Genomic DNA, 21001 nt, shown 5'->3' with positions numbered 1-21001 from the left:
TCTCTCTCTCTTTAAAAAAAAAATTTCCATTTTAACCATTTTTAAGAGTGTGATTCGGGTTGGGGATGTGACTCAAGCATTAGCGTGCTCGCCTGGCATGCTTGCGGCCCGGGTTCGATCCTCAGCACCACATACAGACAAAGATGTTGTGTCTGCTGAAAACTAAAAGATAAATGTTAAAATTCTCTCTCTCTCTTTAAAAAAAATGTTTGAAGAGTATGATTCAGGTGGAATAATTACATTCAAAATGTTGTGCAACCATCACAGCTATTTCCAAAATGTTTTCATCATTCTAAACAGAAACTCTGAACAATTAAGCAAGAACTCCCCAGGCCTCTCTACCCTCAGGTCCTGGTAACCTCTAATCTACTTTTTGTGTTTGTGAATTTGCCTATTCCAGCTATTTCACATAAGTGGAATCATACAATATATGTCCTTTTGTGTCTGCTTTCTTTCACTTTGCATGTTTTCACAGTCCAACATGTGTCAAAATGTATTCCTTTTTATCATACAATTTGTGGCATATATCAGAATTTAATTCCTTTTATGGCTGAAAAAAATTCCATATCTGAGGCTGGGAGTATAGCTCAGTGGCAGAGCTCTTGCCTAGGAAAAACAAAACAAAACTGAGTCTCATTCCTACCACTCCTCTGCTTTGGTCCCTTGAGTTACTCTCCCTTGCATTTAAGGTAAGGCTCCAGGTTATTAGCATGGACTACAGCACCCTGCCAGCTCTGGCCTTGCCCTCCCTCTGGGACTGATTTTTGCTTTTTTTCTCCTTCTCTCTCTAGGCTTCTGATCATTCCTCAAAGCCCCCTCCCTGTTTGGGGGCCTTTGCACCTCCAGCTCCTTCTTTTAGGAATTCATTCCTCTAAACAATCCCTCTTTTAGCTTTTTTGTCTAAGTCCTATTCATCCTCCTGGTCTCAGTTAAGATAACATTTCCATAGGGAAATGTTTCCTGACCCTTTTCCCACTCCAACTCTAGCCTCTACTTTTTTCTCCATTGTAGCATCTTCTACTTTTTTTTTTTTTTTTTTTTTTGCATAGCATTTACCAAATAATTACTGGTCTATATAAAGTTAACCTTCCAAGCAATCAGCAAACCCTAAGAGGCTAGAATCTCATATCTGTGTTGTTCAGTGTTAGGCATGTAGACAGCTGAACTCAATGAATATATTTAAATAGAATTTCTGCCAAGAAGCAGAAAAACTGCTAAGTGACCTATGAATGCTGCCTGCATTCTGGATGACTCAGAGTTTACAGTAGTTTGAGTAAAACAGTGTTGATCAGATGGATAGGACAGCCAGCCATGTGGGTACCTGGAAACTTGGTGAGAGGCCATCCACGGCCACAGTGAGATGACTTCTTTCATCAAGCTGTGCTCAGGCCCTTCAGCTAATGTCAGGTTAAAGACTCTAAGCAAATCTTCTATGATTTCTCAGCCTCCTAGCCCTCTGTTGGAAGACTGTTTCATAAATTGGCATGGTTTGTCTTATCTTAGAAAGTCATGAGATCAAATGTCTTATCTTTTTGCTTTTTTTTTTTTTGCATTAAAAGAATTTTTAGTTACAAGAGCAATACATGGTTAAATTTATCTTCTACAATGTTAAAACTAAAGCTAATATTCCCAATCCTGGTCCTTTACCTCTATCCTTAGGGTTAACCTCTGGTATGTGTTTGGCAGGTAGCTTTACAGATTTTTTTTTTTTTTTTTTTTTGTTTAGTTGGAGTTGGACATAATACCTTTATTTTATTTATTTATTTTTATGTGGTGCTGAGGATCAAACCCAGGGCCTCTCATGTGCCAGGCAAGTGCTCCACCCCTGAGCAACAACCCCAATCCTACAGATTTTTTTTGTTTGTTTGTTGTTTTTTTTTTTACTGGGGAATGAACCCAAAGGCACTCTTCCACTGAGCCACATCCCCAGCCCTTTTTTGTATTGTATTTAGAGACAGGGTCTCCCTGAGTTGCTTAGGGTGGCTTTGGACTCATGATCCTCCTGTGTCAGCCTCTGGAGCTGCTGGGATTACAGGTGTGTGCCTACCACACCCTGCCAGATCTGTTTTAAAAAATCTTATAAACCTAATGTGATGATAGGAAATACTGGTATTGTTTATATCTGCATTTGATTTAATTTTTTGTTTTTGAAATTATTTTAGATTTACAGAAGAGTTGCAAGATAGGACAGAAAGTTTCAGCATACCTTCTACCCAGCTTCTCTGAATATTTAACAGTTTACATAATTCACGGCTCAATGATGGAAACTGAGAAATTAACATTGCTACAGTACTATTAACTACACTAAACTAGACTATTCCAACTTTACCAGTTTTCTCACTAATGTTCTTTTTCTGTTCCAGGATCCCAGGATCCCATATGGCATTTAGTTGTCTGGTCTCCTTCATCTCTTCATAATTGTTAATAGGAAGAATCCAAGACCATTTCTTAGTTTTTCCTTGTCTTTCACAACCTTGACACTTTTGAAGAGTATAGGTTAGGTATTTTGTAGAATATTTTGTCAATTTGGGTTTGTCTGATTTTTTTCCTTTTTTAAAAATTATACATCATATAAAACTTACTTTAGGTATGCAATATGGGTTTTTTAGTTAATTGTTTTTTTGGTACTAGGGATTGAACCAGAGGTACTTAGCCACAAAGTCAATTCCCCAGCCCTTTTTGTTTTATTTTGACACAGGGTCTCACTGAGTTGATTAGGGCCTCATTAATGAACTCATGATCCTCCTACCTCAGCCTTCCAAGCTGCTGTTTTGTATGTAATTTTTATTTTTTGTGGTGCTTGAACTCAGGGCTTTATGCATACAAGGCAAGCACTCTACCAACTGAGCTATATCCCTAGCCCTGTATGTAATTTTTCATTGGTGCATTATAATTATACACAATAGTGTCCTTCACTGTTACGTATGAATGTACACGTCACATAATTTGGTCAATTTCAATTGCTTGATAGTTTTTCTTTCTTTCTTTTTTTTTTTTTTTTTTTGAATACTATGGATTGAACTCATGGGCACTTGACCACTGAGCCATATCCCCAGCCCTTTTTGTATTGTATTTAGAGATAGGGTTGCTTAGTGCCTTGCTTTTGCTAAAGCTGGCTTTGAGCCTGAGATCCTCTGAGCCGCTGGGATTACAGGCATGTGCCACTGCACCCAGTTTGATAGTTTTTCTTGATAAGCCTGAAAATTTTCATTTGGGGGAAGGATTTAAAAGAATATATATAAAATATTGATACTGTATTCCATATATATCAATACTATATCATTCTGCAACTTGCTATTTTCATTCAATAATACAAAATTGAAAATTTCTACGTTGATACACGTAGATTGAGGTCATTTAAGTTCTCTACAGAATTCCATTATATGAGTATTCTCCATTTCATTTAGCCATTCCTCTGTTGGTGGGCACTGAGGCTGATTTCCAAATTTTCTTTATTGGTTGGCCTATACATATCTTCATGTATGCACATGGAATTATGGTAGATAACCAGGGGCAACACTGCTGACTTAGCAGGTGTTCTATTGTCCTCTGAAGTGGTTGTGCCAGTTTATATAGTTTGATGTTACAAAGCTTGAAATTGTTTGCCAGACTCAATTTTATTTACCATTTCTATAATTATTGGTGAGATTGAGCATCTTTTTGTGTTTTTTTTTTTTTTGGCAGTTTGTACTTCTTTTTCTATGAACTACTTATATTCTTATCTCTCTTTTCTATTGTTTTCTTTTTCTTATATTTCTTATAGACAAACATAAATGGTTTGTCTGTTTTATGTATTGCAAATATTTTCTGCTAGTCTGTTATATTTTAATTTTGTTTCCAATTTTCAACTTATTCCATTTCTCTGATTTTTTTTTTTTGTGTGTGTGTGTTTGTGTATGTGTTGGGGTTTGAAGCTAGGGCCTCATACATGCTACACAAGTACCCTACCCAGCCCATCTCTCTGATTACATTTTAATTATATTTTTTGGGTAATAGAATTCTTTTTTTTTTTTTTAAGAGAGTGAGAGAGTGAGAGAGGAGAGAGAGAGAGAGAGAGAGAGAGAGAGAGAGAGAATTTTTAATATTTATTTTTTAGTTCTCGGCGGACACAACATCTTTGTTGGTATGTGGTGCTAAGGATCGAACCCGGGCCGCACGCATGCCAGGCGAGCGCGCAACCACTTGAGCCACATCCCCAGCCCCCTCATAGAATTCTTGATTACAAAAATAACACAGTGTAAGAAATTAATGGTAAAGTGAAAAGAAAAAAGCATCGTAAATCTTTTTTTTTTTTTTTTTTTTTTTTGTACCAGGGATTAAACCCAGGGGCATTTAACCATTAAGCCACATCCCTAGACTTTAAAACACACACAAAAAAATTTTTTTTGAGACAGGGTCTTGTTAAGTTGCTTAGGGCCTCTCTAAATTTTGGAGGCTGCTTTGAACTTGTGCTCCTCCTGCCTCAGCCTCCCAAGCTGCTGGGATTACCAGCATGACACCACTGCACTTATAAGAAAATCATTGTTAAAATATCCTGTTACATATTTTCTTTTAATCTTTTGTATGTTTTTTTTTTCAGTTGAAATCACTTTGCATGTGTGCCTGTGCATGAGCAAACTCAGTATTTCTTTAGATACAAACCCTGACCTTTTAAAAGACTTTTAAATTTGGTTTAAAGATGGTGTTAGGTTAACTTCCATCTTCTCCATTCCCTTTTCTCCCATATCCTGAAAAATCTAGTAGGTAAGAGGCCAAATCCCTGACCTGAATTGAATGAAGTTGGCTCAAAAACATAGGAGGAGATAGAAATGCTGGAGTGGAGTACTCGGTAGACAGACTGGAAGGCTGGTGTAGTGATACATGCCTGTAATCTGAGCTACTCAGGAGGCTGAGGCATGAGGAGTGCAGGTTTGTTTGAGGCTAGCCTGGGAATTTAAGACCCTGTTTCCAAATAAAATATAAAAAGGCCTGGGGATATAACTCAGTGGTAAAATATCCCTGGGCTCAATCCCTAGTACCAAAACAACAACAAAAAAAAACAACTTGGTGGTTTAAGTTGACTGAAAGTTATTTTTCCCCATATTTTTTGTTGTTGCATTATAATTATACATGCTGGTGGATATGTTGTTATATATTCATATATGCAGATGATATTACAATATATTCATATGTAGAGGTTGTGTTACAATATAATTTGGCCAATATCATTCCCCAGTATTTCCCCTGACTTCAAGCTTAAATAGGAGTCAATAGTGTGGATGCCAAGAACTGTTTTCTTTTCTCTCTCTCTGTCTCTCTCTCTCTTTCCAGATGGGGTCTCTCTCTGTTGCCCAGATTGGCCTCAAATTTCAGGGCTTAAGCAATCCTGCTGCCTCAGTCTTCCAAGTAGCTGGGACTACAGGCAGAGGCCATCAGGTGCCAACAACTTTTTTTTAAATTTTTTTTTGAGAGAGAATTTTAATATTTAATTAAATTTTTGGCGGACACAACATCTTTGTATGTGGTGCTGAGGATCGAACCCAGGCCTCACGCATGCCAGGCGAGCGCGCTACGGCTTGAGCCACATCCCCAGCCCAAGGTGCATGATTCAAGTCAGTAAGTCCTACAAGGAGGAAGTGATAGTGCTATGTCCTGATGGCACCACAAACACTGTCAGTCTTGGGTGACATATTCTAAAGGAGTCACAAATTGACCAGGTGTATGGGTAGAAGGAGAAGAGACCCTCAGGATCAGGGCAAAGAAGGAAGAATGAAAGGAGTGGGAGATACAGATCTCCAAGAGAAGACCTTGGGCAGACAAAGTCCAAGGTCCAAGAGAGACTAATTTGTTCTTTGAGGCTTCAAAGGCTAGAACTTCTGAAACACTAGTCACAATCGCCCAAATGAAGGAATGCAGTGCTCCTAAAGTACTAGGCTTTCTGTCTCTGGCGGGGTCTTCTTGCCTGTGGCAAGGTGCTAATGCTGGGGTGTCAATATAACAACTACATTTATTGAGTGCTTACTATGTACCAGAAGGTTTTACCTACATTATTTAATCCTGTCAATATTGTTAACTATCCCTGCATTACAGATGAGGATACTGCTTGTAGTGAGGTCCAGTATCTCTCCCAAGGTCATACAGTTTGTAGTTGATGAAACTGGGTTCGAACCAGTTCTGATAAATTCCAAAAGCCGGTGTTTTTAATCACCAAGGCAATTCAAGCGTGCTACAGGTTATGGACCAGAGGCGCCCCCAGGCCCATTTGAGTAAAAGGTACTGTGACTGGGTACAAGGACTCTTTTTCCTTCTAAGGGAAAGCCTCTTGGGAGAGGAGGTGAGATGCTGGTAGTAGAGAGGGTAGCCAGGGCCCTGCAGAAGGACAAGGGCAGAATGTCAAGGAATGGGGACCTACAGGAGATGGAAGGGTTGTCAACGTGCGTCACCCCACACAGCTGGGTAACAATCAGTGTTCTGTCATTCGAAGATCCCCAGACGCTCGTGAGTGGCGAACTACTGGCGGGGATCACGTTTGGAGTCCCGCAGTTGGCCAGGGAGCGTCTCCACCACTGGGTTCTGCGGCGGAGCCGAGGGACGGAACAGCGCTCCGGTCCCTGGCCGGGCGCGAGCTGGGGGCGGGGCCGGGGCGGCGGGGGCGGGGAGGGCGCGCGCCAAGGCGGCTGCAGCAGTTGCGCGCTGGGATTGCAGCCGTGCGGTGGGACCGGTGAGTTCCGCGGGAGCTGCAGGCGCCTGGGGCGCCGCGGGCGAGGGGGGCAGGAACGGGCGAGGGAGACAGGAAAGAAGAGAGGGTGCGCGGCCGAGCACGCGACCCCGGGGCAGGGGCCGCTGCCTGCCCCGTTCCCAGTAGCGGCGTCCCTTTAGACCCCTCTTCTCAGGCCGAGCCCCCGCCTGCGCACCCGCGGATCCCGCGCCGGGGTCCTCGCACGCCCGCTATCCCGGCCGCCCTTGCCCCACCGCAGCCCCTTCCCGGGTGCCGCGGCGACGCCCCCGGCCCACGTCACGCTCGCGCCATTGTTTCCCGGCGTCGTCTTGCTGGGACCCCGCCTTGCCTTCGCCGCGTTCCGTCCCCTCTTTGGCAGGGTGGAGGCAGCCCGGGTCCCGCTTCTAAAGACGCCCTCCACCCGTTCTGCCAGTTTTTTTCGGCCGACTCGGGTTACCCCGAGGCCGACCCCGAGAACTGGCGGGCCCCGCGGTGGGCTGCAGCTTGGCAGCGTCTCAGCAAGATCCCGAGACGCTGCCGACTTGATGGCCCACACGCTGGTTTTTTCGTGTGCGGCGCTTCCTGGAAAGCTCACCTCGGGTTGCCAGCCGCCTCAGAGAGACGCGCTAGTTCCCTCCGGGCGGGGGTCAGCCGTCGGGGGCCAGCCGTCGGGGGCCGCCAGTGCCTTTCGTTTCCCCCGGGCCCCGGACGCTGGGGAGAGCACGGGCAAGAGGCGGATGTGAGGCCCGTTGTAAGAATTACGTTTTGGGCGATTGACCCTGGGAGGCCGCAGCTTTTAAAAGAGGTGGGTAGGGCTTGGTGTGGATTTGTTTTCCCGTGCTTTCAGTTTCCCGGCCGTTATGTTTGAGGGCTGTGCACTGAAATGACTAGTCACCATTCTAGCGGGGGGGGGGGGGTCTGTGTGTGTATGTGTGAGCGCGCGAGCGCGCGCGTTCCCTGTGCGCGCACCCGGATGCGGGCAGATTTCCCATATTTGTCTCATAACATCCATAGACTATAAATTTTTGCCTCTTAAGGATGCAGACTGTACTGACTGGAATGTGAAGGGGAGAATGTTGGAACGGTGCAGTTTGCCGGTAAGACTTAATGAGTGTGTAGGGAAGGCCTCAGGTCTTTCAAATATTTACCATGGTGCTTCTCAACAGTGGTTAAAATTTATCCAGATGAAGACATCCATACCTGAAAAGGTTAATTCAAGAAGACAACTAGGGGCTGGAATGTTGCCTGGCATTTGCAAAGCCCAGGTTCAACCCCCAGTTCAAAAAAAAAAAAAATATATATATATATATAAAATATATATAACTATTAAAATTAAAACTGCACATCCTGTGTTGATACTAACAGATATACTATTTCTGAAGTGCTTTTCCGTTGCAATATAAGCCAGTACATTTCAGCAGTATAGGTTGCTGCCTTACTCTACTCTATAACCCAGAATTTAGGTTTTAGAATTTAGTAACTAATCTGCAAAATGAGGGAGCCTAAGATGTTCTGCTAGATTCCATTCAGTTCTAAGATTTGATGACACTTCAGGAAAACCAGTTACAAGTTTCCAGAAGTTTATAATTGCCAGAACACTTACATATCTATTTACTTATAGTACCTGCTAGCCTTAGCAGAAAATATTATATCTTCCTGAAAAAGCCAAATTAGCCTGTTGCCATGGGGCAGGCGGGTGATCACAGTGACTGGGGAGGTTGAGGCAGTGTGAATTCCATTCCTTGGCAATTTAGTCAGACCCTGTCTCAAAATAAAAAATAAAGGCTTATGTGTGTAGCTCAATGATAGAACACCCTGGGTTCAATCCCCAGTTGGTGGAGGGTTGTCAAATTAAGGTGGGATGTTAAGGGGAGCAGTGTTTATATTAATGTTTCTAGGCTATTTTTACTGTTCTGTGGGGGAAAGAAGTACAAAAAACATGTTTTAAAAAAAGTTGGGCTGTGGATGTGGCTCCCTGGCAGACCAACCACTTGCCAAGCATGTGTAATACCCTGGATTCAATTTAGCACCACAAAAAGGAAAAAAAAAATCTTTTTATTTTTTAACTCTCTTACCAAAAAACATGATGAAATAGGAAAAACTCCACAATTTTATCATCTTATTTATGACTGCTGTTTTTAAATTTTTACATAAACATGGTTGTTATTTAATGATAATGGCTGTGTACATGCTATTTTGAATTTTGCACTTACATTTCTGGGATGTCCACATGTTGGGAGAATCATTTCCATTCCTAATGCTTTTTGTAACATGCCTTTATAAAAAGCACAGTAGTCAACAATGCTGGCACACAGACTTTGAGAAAATTTTTGTTGAATGAATGATGTGTTGAATTTCTGAGACAACAACTACTAACAGAAAATGTTAAATGTCATAACGTGTATGTTAACTGACATGTGAGCAGTAATGACAGTTGATACTTTGAGCCAGGAGACAGCATTAGAAGTTCAGTGGCCTTGGTTTAAAAAAAAAAAAAAATTATTTATTTTTTGTAACTATAGATGGGGGTAGCATGCCTTTATTTTATGTGTTTACTTTTTTGTGGTGCAAGGATCGAACCCAGTGCCTCACACATGCAGGGTAAGCACTCTGTCACTGAGCTTAATCCCCAGCCTAGAGTCCTGGATTTTGTATTTGGGTTTGAGACTTGGCTTGCCACTTAGCATCCGGGAGACCTTGGAAAACTTAACCCAGAGTTTCACTCATTTTCTTCACTTGAAAAAGGGGAAAATAGGATAAATTTCATAGGATTGTATGTATTAATAGAATAATTCCATTGACAAATTATTGGAACATATTAAATTCTCAATAAATGTTAGATATTACTATTTTTTGTTCAGATCAGAGAGAGATTGTAGGTTGGTGGGATCAGGGAAAACAGAAGGTGACACTGAGGCCAAAGTGGTATGTTAAGGATATAAGGAATAGATTGCTCTTAGTTTGAGAACAAGAAGTTTTGGTAAGCTATTTACAAGATATGCTACTTAGATTCTTTGCAGAGAGACCAGAATGAAGAAAAAACTGTTTTCTGCTTGATCTAGTTTTTTATATTCAGACTCGAGGAAGTTGTTTGCCTTAAGGAAGTTGGTAACAAATTGTTATGGAGTACTAAGGTTCCCGTCACTTGAGCCAGTAAGACTTCAATGAGTTCACTAATTGAAATTTGATTGCATCCTATAATGATTGTTGCCAGTGTTTGCAATGGCTGTTTATGGAAAATAACTTTAGTAATAAACCAATAAAACCAGCAAAATGGGGCTGGGGCAGGAGCTCAGTGGTAGCGCACTTGCTTGGTATTTGTGAGGCACTGGGTTCTATTCTCAGCACCACATATAAATAAATGAATAAAGGTCTATCAACAGCTAAAAAAATATTTAAAAAATAATAAAACTGCCAGTAGGGCAGCAAAAATACCACTTTGTTAGGTGAAATTGATTTGGAGAGTAACAAACCATTTGTATTTGCTTTTGAATCTCATGTTTGGGAAACATTGTCAAGAGTGTGATATGAAAGAGCCTGCTTTGTTAAAGATATGCTTGGAAAGATAACTGAAATCTGGTACCTGAAGTTCAGTGTCTTAAAAAAAAATCAGTAAACTTTTCATTCATCTTTCTATCTGTAAACCTGTTAGGTATTAGCATGTTTCCATTTCAAATGTCCAGTACAATGAGAGAGAGAGAGAGAGAGGGAATTTACTTATTTATTTAGTTTTTCAGCGGACACAACATCCCTGTTTGTACGTGGTGTTGAGGATCCACGCATGCCAGGCGAGCGCGCTACCGCCTGAGCCACATCCCCAGCCCTACAATATATAGTTTTAAAAGCTCCATGTTGCTGCACGCGGTGGCGCATGCCTTTAATCCCAGTAGCTCTGGAGTCTGGGGCAGGAGGATCTTGAGTTCAAAGCTAAAATATTGTGAAATATTACAAACATACATATTGTGATTATTTATTACATTTACTACTCATTTCCTTTATCAAATCTTTTTTTTTTTTTGGCTGGGGGGTAACCAGGGATTGAACCAGGGACATGTAAACACTGTGCCACATCTCCTGACTTTTTGAAATATTTTATTTAGAGACAGAGTCTTGCTGAGTTGTTTAGGGCCTCACTAAATTGCTGAGGCTAGTTTTGAATTTATAATCCTGCCTCAGCCTCCCAAGCTGCTGGGATTACAGGCATGTGCCACCATGCCTGGCTCCTTCATCAAATTTTAACAGTTAAAACGTCGTACTTGCTGTGTATGGTGGTTTATGCTTGTAATCCCAGCGGCATGAGGCTGAGGTAGGAGGATTGTGAGTTCAAAGCCAGCCTTAGCAATTTAGCTAGGCTCAAAGTAACTCAGTGAGACCCTGTCTCCAAATACAATACAAAAAAGGGCTGGGAATGTGGCTCAGTGGTTAAGTGCCCCTAGATTCACTCCCCAGTACCAAAAAAGATTTTTTTTTTAAAACATCTCTAATTTGTGTGGTCTCTATATAAACATTATAGATTATGATATATATGAATGCTTGCTGATCCTATTCTTGTTTCTTCTCCTTGTTCACTCCCCTCTCATTGTCATCAATTAGGCAATTATTAATTAATTATTATTAATTTATTTATTTATTTGTGGTGCTGGGGATTGAACCCAGGACTTTGTGCATGAGAGGCAAGCACTCTACCAACTGAGCCATATCCCCAGCCCAGTTAGGCAATTATTTCCATTAAGTTTTATAATTTTTTCTTTTTGATACTGAGGATTGAACCCAGGGGTGCTTAACCACTGAGCCATGACCCCACCCCTTTTCATTTTTATTTATTTATTTTTGGTACCGCAGATTGACCTTGGGGGCACTCAACTACTGAACCACATCCCTGGGATAATTATTTTATTTGGAGACAGAGTCTCACTGAGTTGCTTTTGCTGAGGCTGGCTTTGAACTTGGAATTCTCCTGTTTTAGGTTCCCCATCTGCTGGGATTACAGGTATGGGCCACCCCACCTGGATCTATTTTTTTATTTTGAGACAAAGTCTCAATAAGTTACTTGGGGCCTTGCTAAATTGTTGAGGCTTCCTTTGAATTTATGATCTTCCTGCCTTAGCCTCCTTAGTTGCTGGGATTACAGGCATGTATCACCTTGTCCAGCTATAATTTCATTAATATATGTATCTGTAAAAGTGCATATACTCTTGTTTACTATATTATATGATTCTGCAACTTCCATTTTTCAGAATTTTTTTTTTCTTGCTGTGCTGGCGATTGAACCCAGTGCTCTTGTCATTTGAGCTATCCCAGTGCCCTGTCCATCTTTTTTGTTGTGTGAAGTGGTTGAATTCAGGGCATTAAGCGTTTTAGGCAGTCACTCTACCATCAAGTTGTACCTTGAGCCCAGTTTTTGGTTTTTTATTTTGAGACAGGGTCTCATTAGGTTGTCCAGGCTGGCCTCAAACCTGGAATCTTCCTACCTCAGGCTCCCGAGTTACTGGGTTTACCAACGTGTACCGCCATGCCCAACTCAAAAAAATTTTTTTTAATATTTATTTTTTTTAGTGGACACAGCATCTTTTATTTTTTTATGTGGTGATGAGGATCGAACCTGGGTCCCGCCTGTGCTAGGTGAGCGCTGTACCACTGAGCCACAATCCCAGCACCTAAACATTGTTTTTGATGCTGTATTTGTCTTTAGTTCATTGCTGTGTTATATTCTATTATATGAATACGCCACTGTTTATGGATAATTAATTTACATGTTTCTGACTTTTTTTTTTTTTGAGAGAGTGAGAGAGAGTGAGAGAGAGAGAGAATTTTAATATTTATTTTTTAGTATTTGGTGGACACAACATCTTTGTTTGTATGTGGTGCTGAGGATCGAACCCGGGCCTCACGCATGCCAGGCGAGCGCGCTACCGCTTGAGCCACATCCCCAGCCCTGTTTCTGACTTTTTGCTGTTATTAACATAATGACATTCTTGGATATGTAGTCTTGTTTACATGTTAGAGAATTCCAAACCTGGGAAATTCTTACGTTGTAGGGTATGAGCATCTTCAACTAGTATAGCCCTTTATTGTTTGTTTGTTTTTCTGGGGATGGAATCCAGGCCATTGAGACCTAGCACTGAGCTATGTTCCCAGGCCTCCTTTTATTACTTTTTTTTTTTTTTTTAAGTTGTGGATAGACCCAATACCTTTATTTATTTATTTTTATGTGGTACTGATGATCAAACCCAGTGCCTCACATGTGCTAGGCAAGTACTCTACCACTGAGCTATAATCAGGACCCCTCCTTTTGTTACTTTTGCTTGTTTCCTTAATATTGATGTATTAGAAGAGTTCAGGCCAATTGTTCTGTATAATGTCCTTCAGTTTTGATTTGTCTGATAGTTTTCTTATGTTTAGATTTAGATTAAATGTTTTGGCAGGAATAAGCTAAATATTTTCTGTGTGTGGTACTAGCGAGGGTCTCATGCATGCTAGGCAAGCCCTCTACTATTGGGCTGTTTCCCCAACCTTAAACTTTACATTTAATACAGTTGTGGTTTGTGTTTCTTGTTTTTTATCTTGTGTAGCTCTACTTTGATCTCATCACTATATTCTTCTAAAAATTATATGCTTTTTGCTTTTCATATTTAAGTTTAGAAAGACAATCCTTATTTTTTTCTTAGTCTATGCTGTATAAATTCATAAGGACAGGATAGTTTTTGTTAATACTCTTTGAACCAGATTGTTTTAGAAAGTGAAAAGTTTAAATTATCTATTTTAATCTAAGTATTTTACACTTCAGGTTTCCGTTATTCTATATTGTCTGATTTGGCTGTGAAGATAAACATTACATGTATTTGACTATATATTTGAAAGACATTTGACAAACTTATCAATAAGTCATGTTAGAATCTAGTTAATACATTTGTGTATCTAGTTTGTTTTAGAGTTACTAAGTAAACCATCTAGAACAGTATGTAGGTTGAAGTAGCTCAAACATTTTTTGTCAAAATTCTAAGAATTTTAAGTTACAGCTATAAGAATTTAACTGGAATCATGCAATCAATAAGACCAACTGTAGCTTGAAAAGTAAACATTCGAAACTTTCTCTCATAAATCTGAGATCAATAAATACAATTTTTTTTCAATTTTTTGACCTTGAATACTGGCTTCCTTTTGAAGTGGATTTGATGAATTCATTCTTGAAATAATTCTCAGATCTAAGAGCTGTCATGAAAAAAACAAATAGATCTATAGAGTAGATTAAATTTAGGATACTAGATTGACATTAAAAATTGTGTGAATTTGTAAGCCAGCCATGGTGGTGCCACACGTGTAATCCCAGAGGCCTGGGAGGCTGAGGCAGGAGGATTGGGAGTTCAAGGCCAGTTTTAGCAACTTGGTGAGGGCCTAAGCAACTTACTAAGACCCTGTCTCTAAATAAAATACATTAAAAAAAAAAAAAGAGGGGTTGGGGATATGGTTCAGTGTTTAAGCACCTCTGAGTTCAATTTCTGGTACCAAAAAAGCAAAACAAAACAAAATTGTATGAATTTGTGACAGCCCCTAACTCATGATGGGCAATCTGACACTACACATTTCTCCAAATATAGAATACTGTGTTGTTCAGAGGCCTCATATATTAAAACATTGTAGGCACTAGCACTATAAGTTATTATGATTATATCATTAAGGACTTTTTCCATGTCAGCCTCTGTTCATAGCACGTTGCATTTATTAATACATTGAATCTTTTTTTTAAGATCTATTTTATTTTTTAATTATTATTTTTTTAATATTTATTTTTTAGTTTTAGGTGGTCACAATATCTTTATTTCATTTTTATGTGGTGCTGAGAATCGAACCCAATGGTATGCTAGGGCGCGCTACCACTTGAGCCACATCCCCAGCCCCAAGATATACTTTATTTAAAAAAAAATTTTTTTTGTAGTTGTAGATGGACAGAATGCCTTTATTTTATTTGTATATGGTGCTAAGGATCAAACCTAGTGCCTCACACATGCTAGTCAAGTACTCTGCCACTGAGCTACAGCCCCAGCCCTCAAATCTTGTTTTAATGTTACTTATTTTGAAGTGGAAGAATCTGAAGATAGGATATAATTTGTTCGGTCTTAGAGGTCGTTGGTGTTGGAGCCAAGTTTTGAAACTAGGCAGTGTGGCTCTAGAAACTGCACCTTTAATCACAAGTATAATTTTGTGACTCAAATTATTTAATAACTTCTCTGTTATGTTTGCTTCTTTGTAAAATGAGGATAATAGTATCTCATATAGAGAGCTATTGTAAGAAGTCATTAAAGTATGTGTGGTGCTTAGAATCATTTGAGATGGTCATTGAATACTCTGGCATTGTCATTCGCTCTGTGCTGACTGACAAGCGGGAGAAGTTCTACGATGGGAAGGGCATCGGGTGCTACATGTTCCACATGGATGACTTTGATGTGGTGGATGCCACGATGCATGGCAATGCCGCCCGCTTCATCAACCATTCATGTGAGCCCAACTGCTTCTCTCGTGTCATCCATGTGGAGGGCCAGAAGCACATCGTCATCTTTGCCCTGCGCCGCATCCTGCGTGGTGAGGAACTTACCTATGACTACAAGTTCCCCATTGAGGATGCCAGCAACAAGCTGCCCTGCAATTGTGGCGCCAAGCGCTGCCGACGGTTCCTTAACTGAGGCCGTGGCTGCCCACCACGACTCCTCACAACTCTCTTGCCATCTTGCCCCTAGCCTGAAGGATCCCTAGTCCCTCAGAGCATCTCACTTCCACCCTCCTGTTCAGAGTGGATGTGGACATGCAGGTGGCAAGGGGCCTGCCTCTACCCTTCCAGCAATTGCCCCCTTCCTGCCCTGGGGGCCCAGGATGTAGATATTGTACAAAGGTTTCTAAATCCCTTCTTTTCTATGCACTTTTTTTATTTAAGAGGGTGGGATCCCAAGTGGGAACCCCCCACAATAAAGTCTGTCCATGTTTGGGAAAAAAAAATAGTGAAATTCAATAAATTTTGGTGAACTTTCATCAAATAAGAGTATGGAATCTTAAATGTAAATTTATATACAAAAGTAAAAATAAGTGGTGATTATTTCTGCCTTTCTGATTTTTAAAATTTTTATTATTTTGTAAGAGGAAAGAGAACTAAAATAAAGTTTGAAGGGTAAGAGCTTATTAATAAGAGAATAAATTGCTTTTGATATAAAGCAGAATTTTATACCTGCCCCTGCCCCCCACAATGCACACACCCCATAGTGCTAAGAATCAAACTGGGGGGCCTGCAAGTGCTCTATTACTGAGCTACATCCCTATCCCCCATACTTGCCTTTTTTTTTTTTTAAGGAATATTTAGGAATGCTTATTAACTGTGCAAAGTGTTATTGGTTGAATGTAAAAAATTGTGCAACTTTGTAATTTATGTTTTCAAAAGATCTCAGTTAAGTATAGTAATAATTTTAAGATATTGATACCCCAATCCTTAATTTTTTTAAAAAATATTGAAAGCCCAACCTTTTCTTTAAATGTTTTCTAATTTACATACTTTGGTATTCTTCAAAACATTCAGTTAGAAGTAACCTTAATGTGCTGATACAGAACAAATATATAATATTCTATGGCATGTAAGGGAATTCTAGTAGTAGTAGTAGCAGCAATACAATATTCAAAGGAACATAAAACTTTTGTATGTTTTCAAAACTTTAGGAACAGATGAAATAAATTTGTATTTTCTAGTTAGAGTTTTAGACTATAGTTAGAAACTTGTTGCTTGAAGAAGAAGGACATTGTCCGGTGACGGGTACTGCATTTTTTCACTTGACAAGATCTCTTCTTAGCCTTGTTATTTTCCATCAGAGAACAAGGAATCTTTTGTTTTAAGGTCCAATATTTGAAAGGTTAGCAAAATATTATTACATTAATCCAGCCAAGAATCTTTGTGTGTATGTACGTGTTACTAGGGATTAAACCCAGGGCCTGGAGCATACTAAGCAAGTGTTCTGCCACTGAGCTACACTTCCAGCTCATTTTAAGTTGGTGGGTTTTTTATTTTTTGAGACAATGCTTTTGAAGTTGACCAGGATGGCTTTGATTTTACAATTCTGCCACAGCTTTCTAAGTAGCTGGATTATAGGCATGTGCCTTTGCACCCAGTTGAACCAAGAGAAGGTTTGGCAAAAATTCATTTTGAACATTAAAAGAAACTTGTGCCGTGTTTTTGCATTTTCAGGTTTACATAGAAGTTAGCTTCTGAGCCTGGTATGATGGTGTGCACCTATAAATTCAGTGACTCCAGAGGCTGAGGTAGGAGGATCACAAGTTTCAGGCCAGCCTCAGCAATGTAGTGAGACCCTGTCTCAAAATAAAAAAATAAAAAAAAATAGAAAGGGCTGGAGACTGAGCTCAGTGGTAAAGCACCCTTGAGTTCAGTGCCCAGTAATGAAAAACAAAAAATAAGCTTCTGAAAAGCAAAGAGCTTAAAGTCTCTTATTTCTATAGGTATCAAGTTTATTGTGCAAGACGCTGGGGATAGAACAGCAAATAAAATTCCTACTTTCATGGAGCTTACGTTTTACAGAGAAGAACTGACTAAAAGCAAACTGTCAAAAAAAATATATATATATATATATATATATATATATATAAAATTTTTTTTTTAAAGAGAGAGTGAGAGAGGAGAGAGAATTTTTAATATTTATTTTTTAGTTCTCGGAGGACACAACATCTTTGTTGGTATGTGGTGCTGAGGATCGAACCCGGGCTGCACGCATGCAAGGCGAGCGCGCTACCGCTTGAGCCACATCCCTAGCCCCTGTCAAAATATTTTATGTCTTGGAAGGAGGGAAGAATAGAAGTTCGTTGGATTAGACAAAGTGGGGGGATGGGAATAGGAGAGATAGTAGAATGAATTAGACATAACTTTCTTATGTTCATATATGAATACAAGACCATGGTAACGCCACATCATGTACAACCACAAAAATGAGAAGTTATATTCCATGTATGTATAATATGTCAAAATACATTCTATTGTCATGTGTAACTAAAAAACAAAAAAAATTTTAAATGTATTATGTCGGGAAGTGCTATATGTAAAAAATAATAAAGCGGGATAAGCGAGTGATATACATGGATAGGTAAGTGTGGTTTTATTTGTTAGCCATCACTTTGGTGTGCAAGCTGAGTGTAGGCCTTTGATGGAATGTATAGTACAACTTGGGACAAATGATTTAAACAACCTCAGTTATAATGAAGTGAAGAAAATACAGGCTCTCAGAACCTTTTCTGGGAAAATTGACATTCCTTCATCTTGGTACCAGGGATTGAACTCAGGGGAACCAACCACTGAACCACATCCCCAGCCCTGTTTTGTATTTTATTTAGAGACAGGGTCTCACTGAGTTGCTTAGGGCCACACTAAGTTGCTGAGGCTGGTTTTAAATTTGCAATCTTACTGCCTCGACTTCTGAGCTGCTGGGATTACAGGAATGTGCCACTGTGCCTGGCTTAAAATGTTTTATGTGTATATTTCCTTCCATGTGTTACTTTTGTGATTAGAATACAAAAATAATTTAAAAGCTATAGTTCAGAGCTGGGTCAAATAGGTACACTTATAGTCCTAGCTACTCTGGAGGCTGAGGCAAGAGGATCATTCGAACCTAGGAGTTTGAGGCCCTCCTGGACAGCATAACAAGACCCAGTCTCAAAAAATAAACAGAAACTGTAGTTTATTTAAAAATGCTGTTCTTTGGCACTATTAACTACAGACATGAGGAGTTAGTTTTTCAGCAGCATTGGTAAACGAAAATAAACTAGTATCTGAGGTGTGTGTGTGTGTGTGTGTGTGTGTGTGTGTGGTACTGGGGATTGAACCCAAGGGTGCTGTATCATTGGGCTATATCCCCAGACCTTTTTATTTTTTATTTTATTTTGTTGGGGATACCGGGGATTGAACTCAAGGGCACTGGATTACTGAGCCACATCCCCAGCCCTATTGGATCCCTAGATCCTACTGCCTCTGCCTCCCGAGTTTCTGAGATTACAGGCCTGTGCCACTGCATCCAACCTTTCTTTTTAAGGGAATAGTATTTGGAAATAAGTTGGTTTGTACTGTGTTACAGAGCAAACCCTTACCATAATATAATGATAATGATAAAACCAACTGGCTAACTATTACGTATTCTTTCTTTTACTTGTTTATCTGTTGAGGAATAGGGTTATCAGGAGGTTTATATAAAATGTGACTGTTTAGTATAAAATGAAGCATTTTCATAGCAAATGGAGGGTATGGTATACTTTCTTCCATAAAGCTAAGTACTTTAGTAATATGCAATAAAAATTGTACAAAAGTAAATTTCAGGCTGGTGAGAAAATTTGAAGAAATTACCCAAATTGCTGCAAACATTGCTACCCTTGCAGCATACCCTTAAATGAAAAGGGGAAAATTCTTGACTTAATTTACTTGGGCTATGATTGATCCCAAATAAGGATTACTAGAACTCAGTCATTGTGATACTGTCATAGTAGATCTGTTAACCAAGGAGGCTACCAAGTGACTAATAGGCAGATAGAGAAAACGGGGATATGCAGGACAGGAAGTCCTGTGTGCGCCACCATGCTTGGCTACATGAACTTTATAGGGAAAAAAAAAATACAGGTACAGTAGTGCATGTCTATAATCCTAGTGACTAAGGAGGTTTGGGTAGAAGGATCTCAGATTTAAGGCCAGCCTGGGCAATTTAGTGAGATCCTGTCTCAAAAAATAAAAAGTGTTGGGGATATAGCTTACTGGTAGAGGAGGCCTAGGTCCTGGATTCAGTCCTCAGTCCTGAAAAAAAAATAGTCCTACCCTCATATATCTATGGTATCTATATATAGATATTTGAGGGTAATATCTGTGGTAATTAATTAATATGTAGTATACCATAAATATGCTATAGTATATCAAGTTTCATTTATAGTCATTTAGCAAATAATTTCTCAATTATGCTTGAATAAATTTTTAATTAGAATTCTTTGCAAGTGCCAGTACTTTTGTTGTATAAAATGTTTGGAAATCTTGATTATTTCAAAAACATTACAGACCTAAGTTATATATCCAAAAGATTTGAAAACTGGTTGTCAAATGCATTGTACGTATATAAATACCAGCTATTCACAATAGCCAAAAGGTGGAAATAGTTCAAATATCCATCAGTGGATGAATGGATAAACACAGATTGTGGTATTATACATACAATGAAACATTGTTCAGTCCTAAAAGTAAAAAAAAATATCTAATATACAATACAGTATGGATGAACCTTAAGTATATTATGCCTAGTGAAATCATACATTGTGTGATTCAGTTTGTATGAAATATCCAAAATCGTTAAATCCACAGAAACAGAACTTAGATTGGTAGTGGCAGGTACTAGGGGGAAGAAACTGTTGTATGGGTAAGGATTTTTACTTTGGCGTGATACAGCTATTTTGAAAGTAGTAAAGTAGATGTTCATATAAATATACTAAGTATCACTGACTTGTTCACTTTTCTTTGGGGTGGAGGTTGTATGCCAGGGATCAAACCCAGGGGCACTTAACTCCTGAGTCACATCCCCAGCCTGTTTTATATTTTATTTAGAGACAGAGTCCTGCTAAGTTGATTAGAGCTTTGCTATATTGTTGAGGTTGGCTTTGATTACAGGTGTATGCCAATGTGCCTGGCCTTTAAAATGGTTCATTTTCTTGTGTGAATTTCACCTCGTTAACTTATTTTTTTAAAAAATATAAACTTGGGGCTGGGGTTGTGGTTCAGTGGTAGAGTGCTTGCCTTGTACACTTACAGCCCTGGGATTGATCCTCAGCACCACATAAAAATAAATAACTGGGGGGCTGGGGTTGTAGCTCCGTGGTAGAGTGCTCACCTAGCACGCACGAGGCACTGGGTTCAATCCTCAGCACCACATATATGTGAAATAAAGATACCGTGCCACCTAAAACTTAAGAATAAATATTTAAAATAAATAACTGAATAAAATGAAGATATTGTGTAGAAATAAAATACAAACTTGGTTTACTTGAAAATTAGTGTCAAATAATTTTGGCATTTTATGCTTCAGATGTTTTCATAAATACTGGTAATTTAATAAAATGTTAATAAACTGAGGGTGTACCTCAGTTGTAGATAGTTGCTTAGCATGTGTGAAGCCCTGGATTTGATCCCCAGCACCATGTAAACAACAAAACAAATAAAAACACCATTTGTAGATGAAAACCGCAAAAATAGAGGTGAAACCTAAGATTTTTACTCAGCCATAAAGAAGAATGAAA

General features: G+C 39.4%; 1 protein-coding gene across 1 annotated transcript in view; it reads left to right on the top strand.

Annotated features, from left to right (window-relative positions):
* The first annotated feature begins 6618 nt into the window (after positions 1–6618).
* Positions 6619–21001, top strand: part of NT5C2 (5'-nucleotidase, cytosolic II) — an 85318-nt gene continuing 70935 nt past the window's right edge. Inside the window, 1 exon segment of the mRNA XM_081267397.1 lies at positions 6619–6700. The gene's annotated coding sequence lies outside the window, so the exon portion shown is untranslated.

The sequence above is a fragment of the Spermophilus citellus genome, assembly GCF_964194105.1.
Source record: "Spermophilus citellus genome assembly, chromosome: 15".
NCBI classification, from domain to species: Eukaryota; Metazoa; Chordata; class Mammalia; order Rodentia; family Sciuridae; genus Spermophilus; species Spermophilus citellus.
Note: the sequence above shows the minus strand (reverse complement) of the source record. Positions and strands in the feature narration are given on the sequence as shown.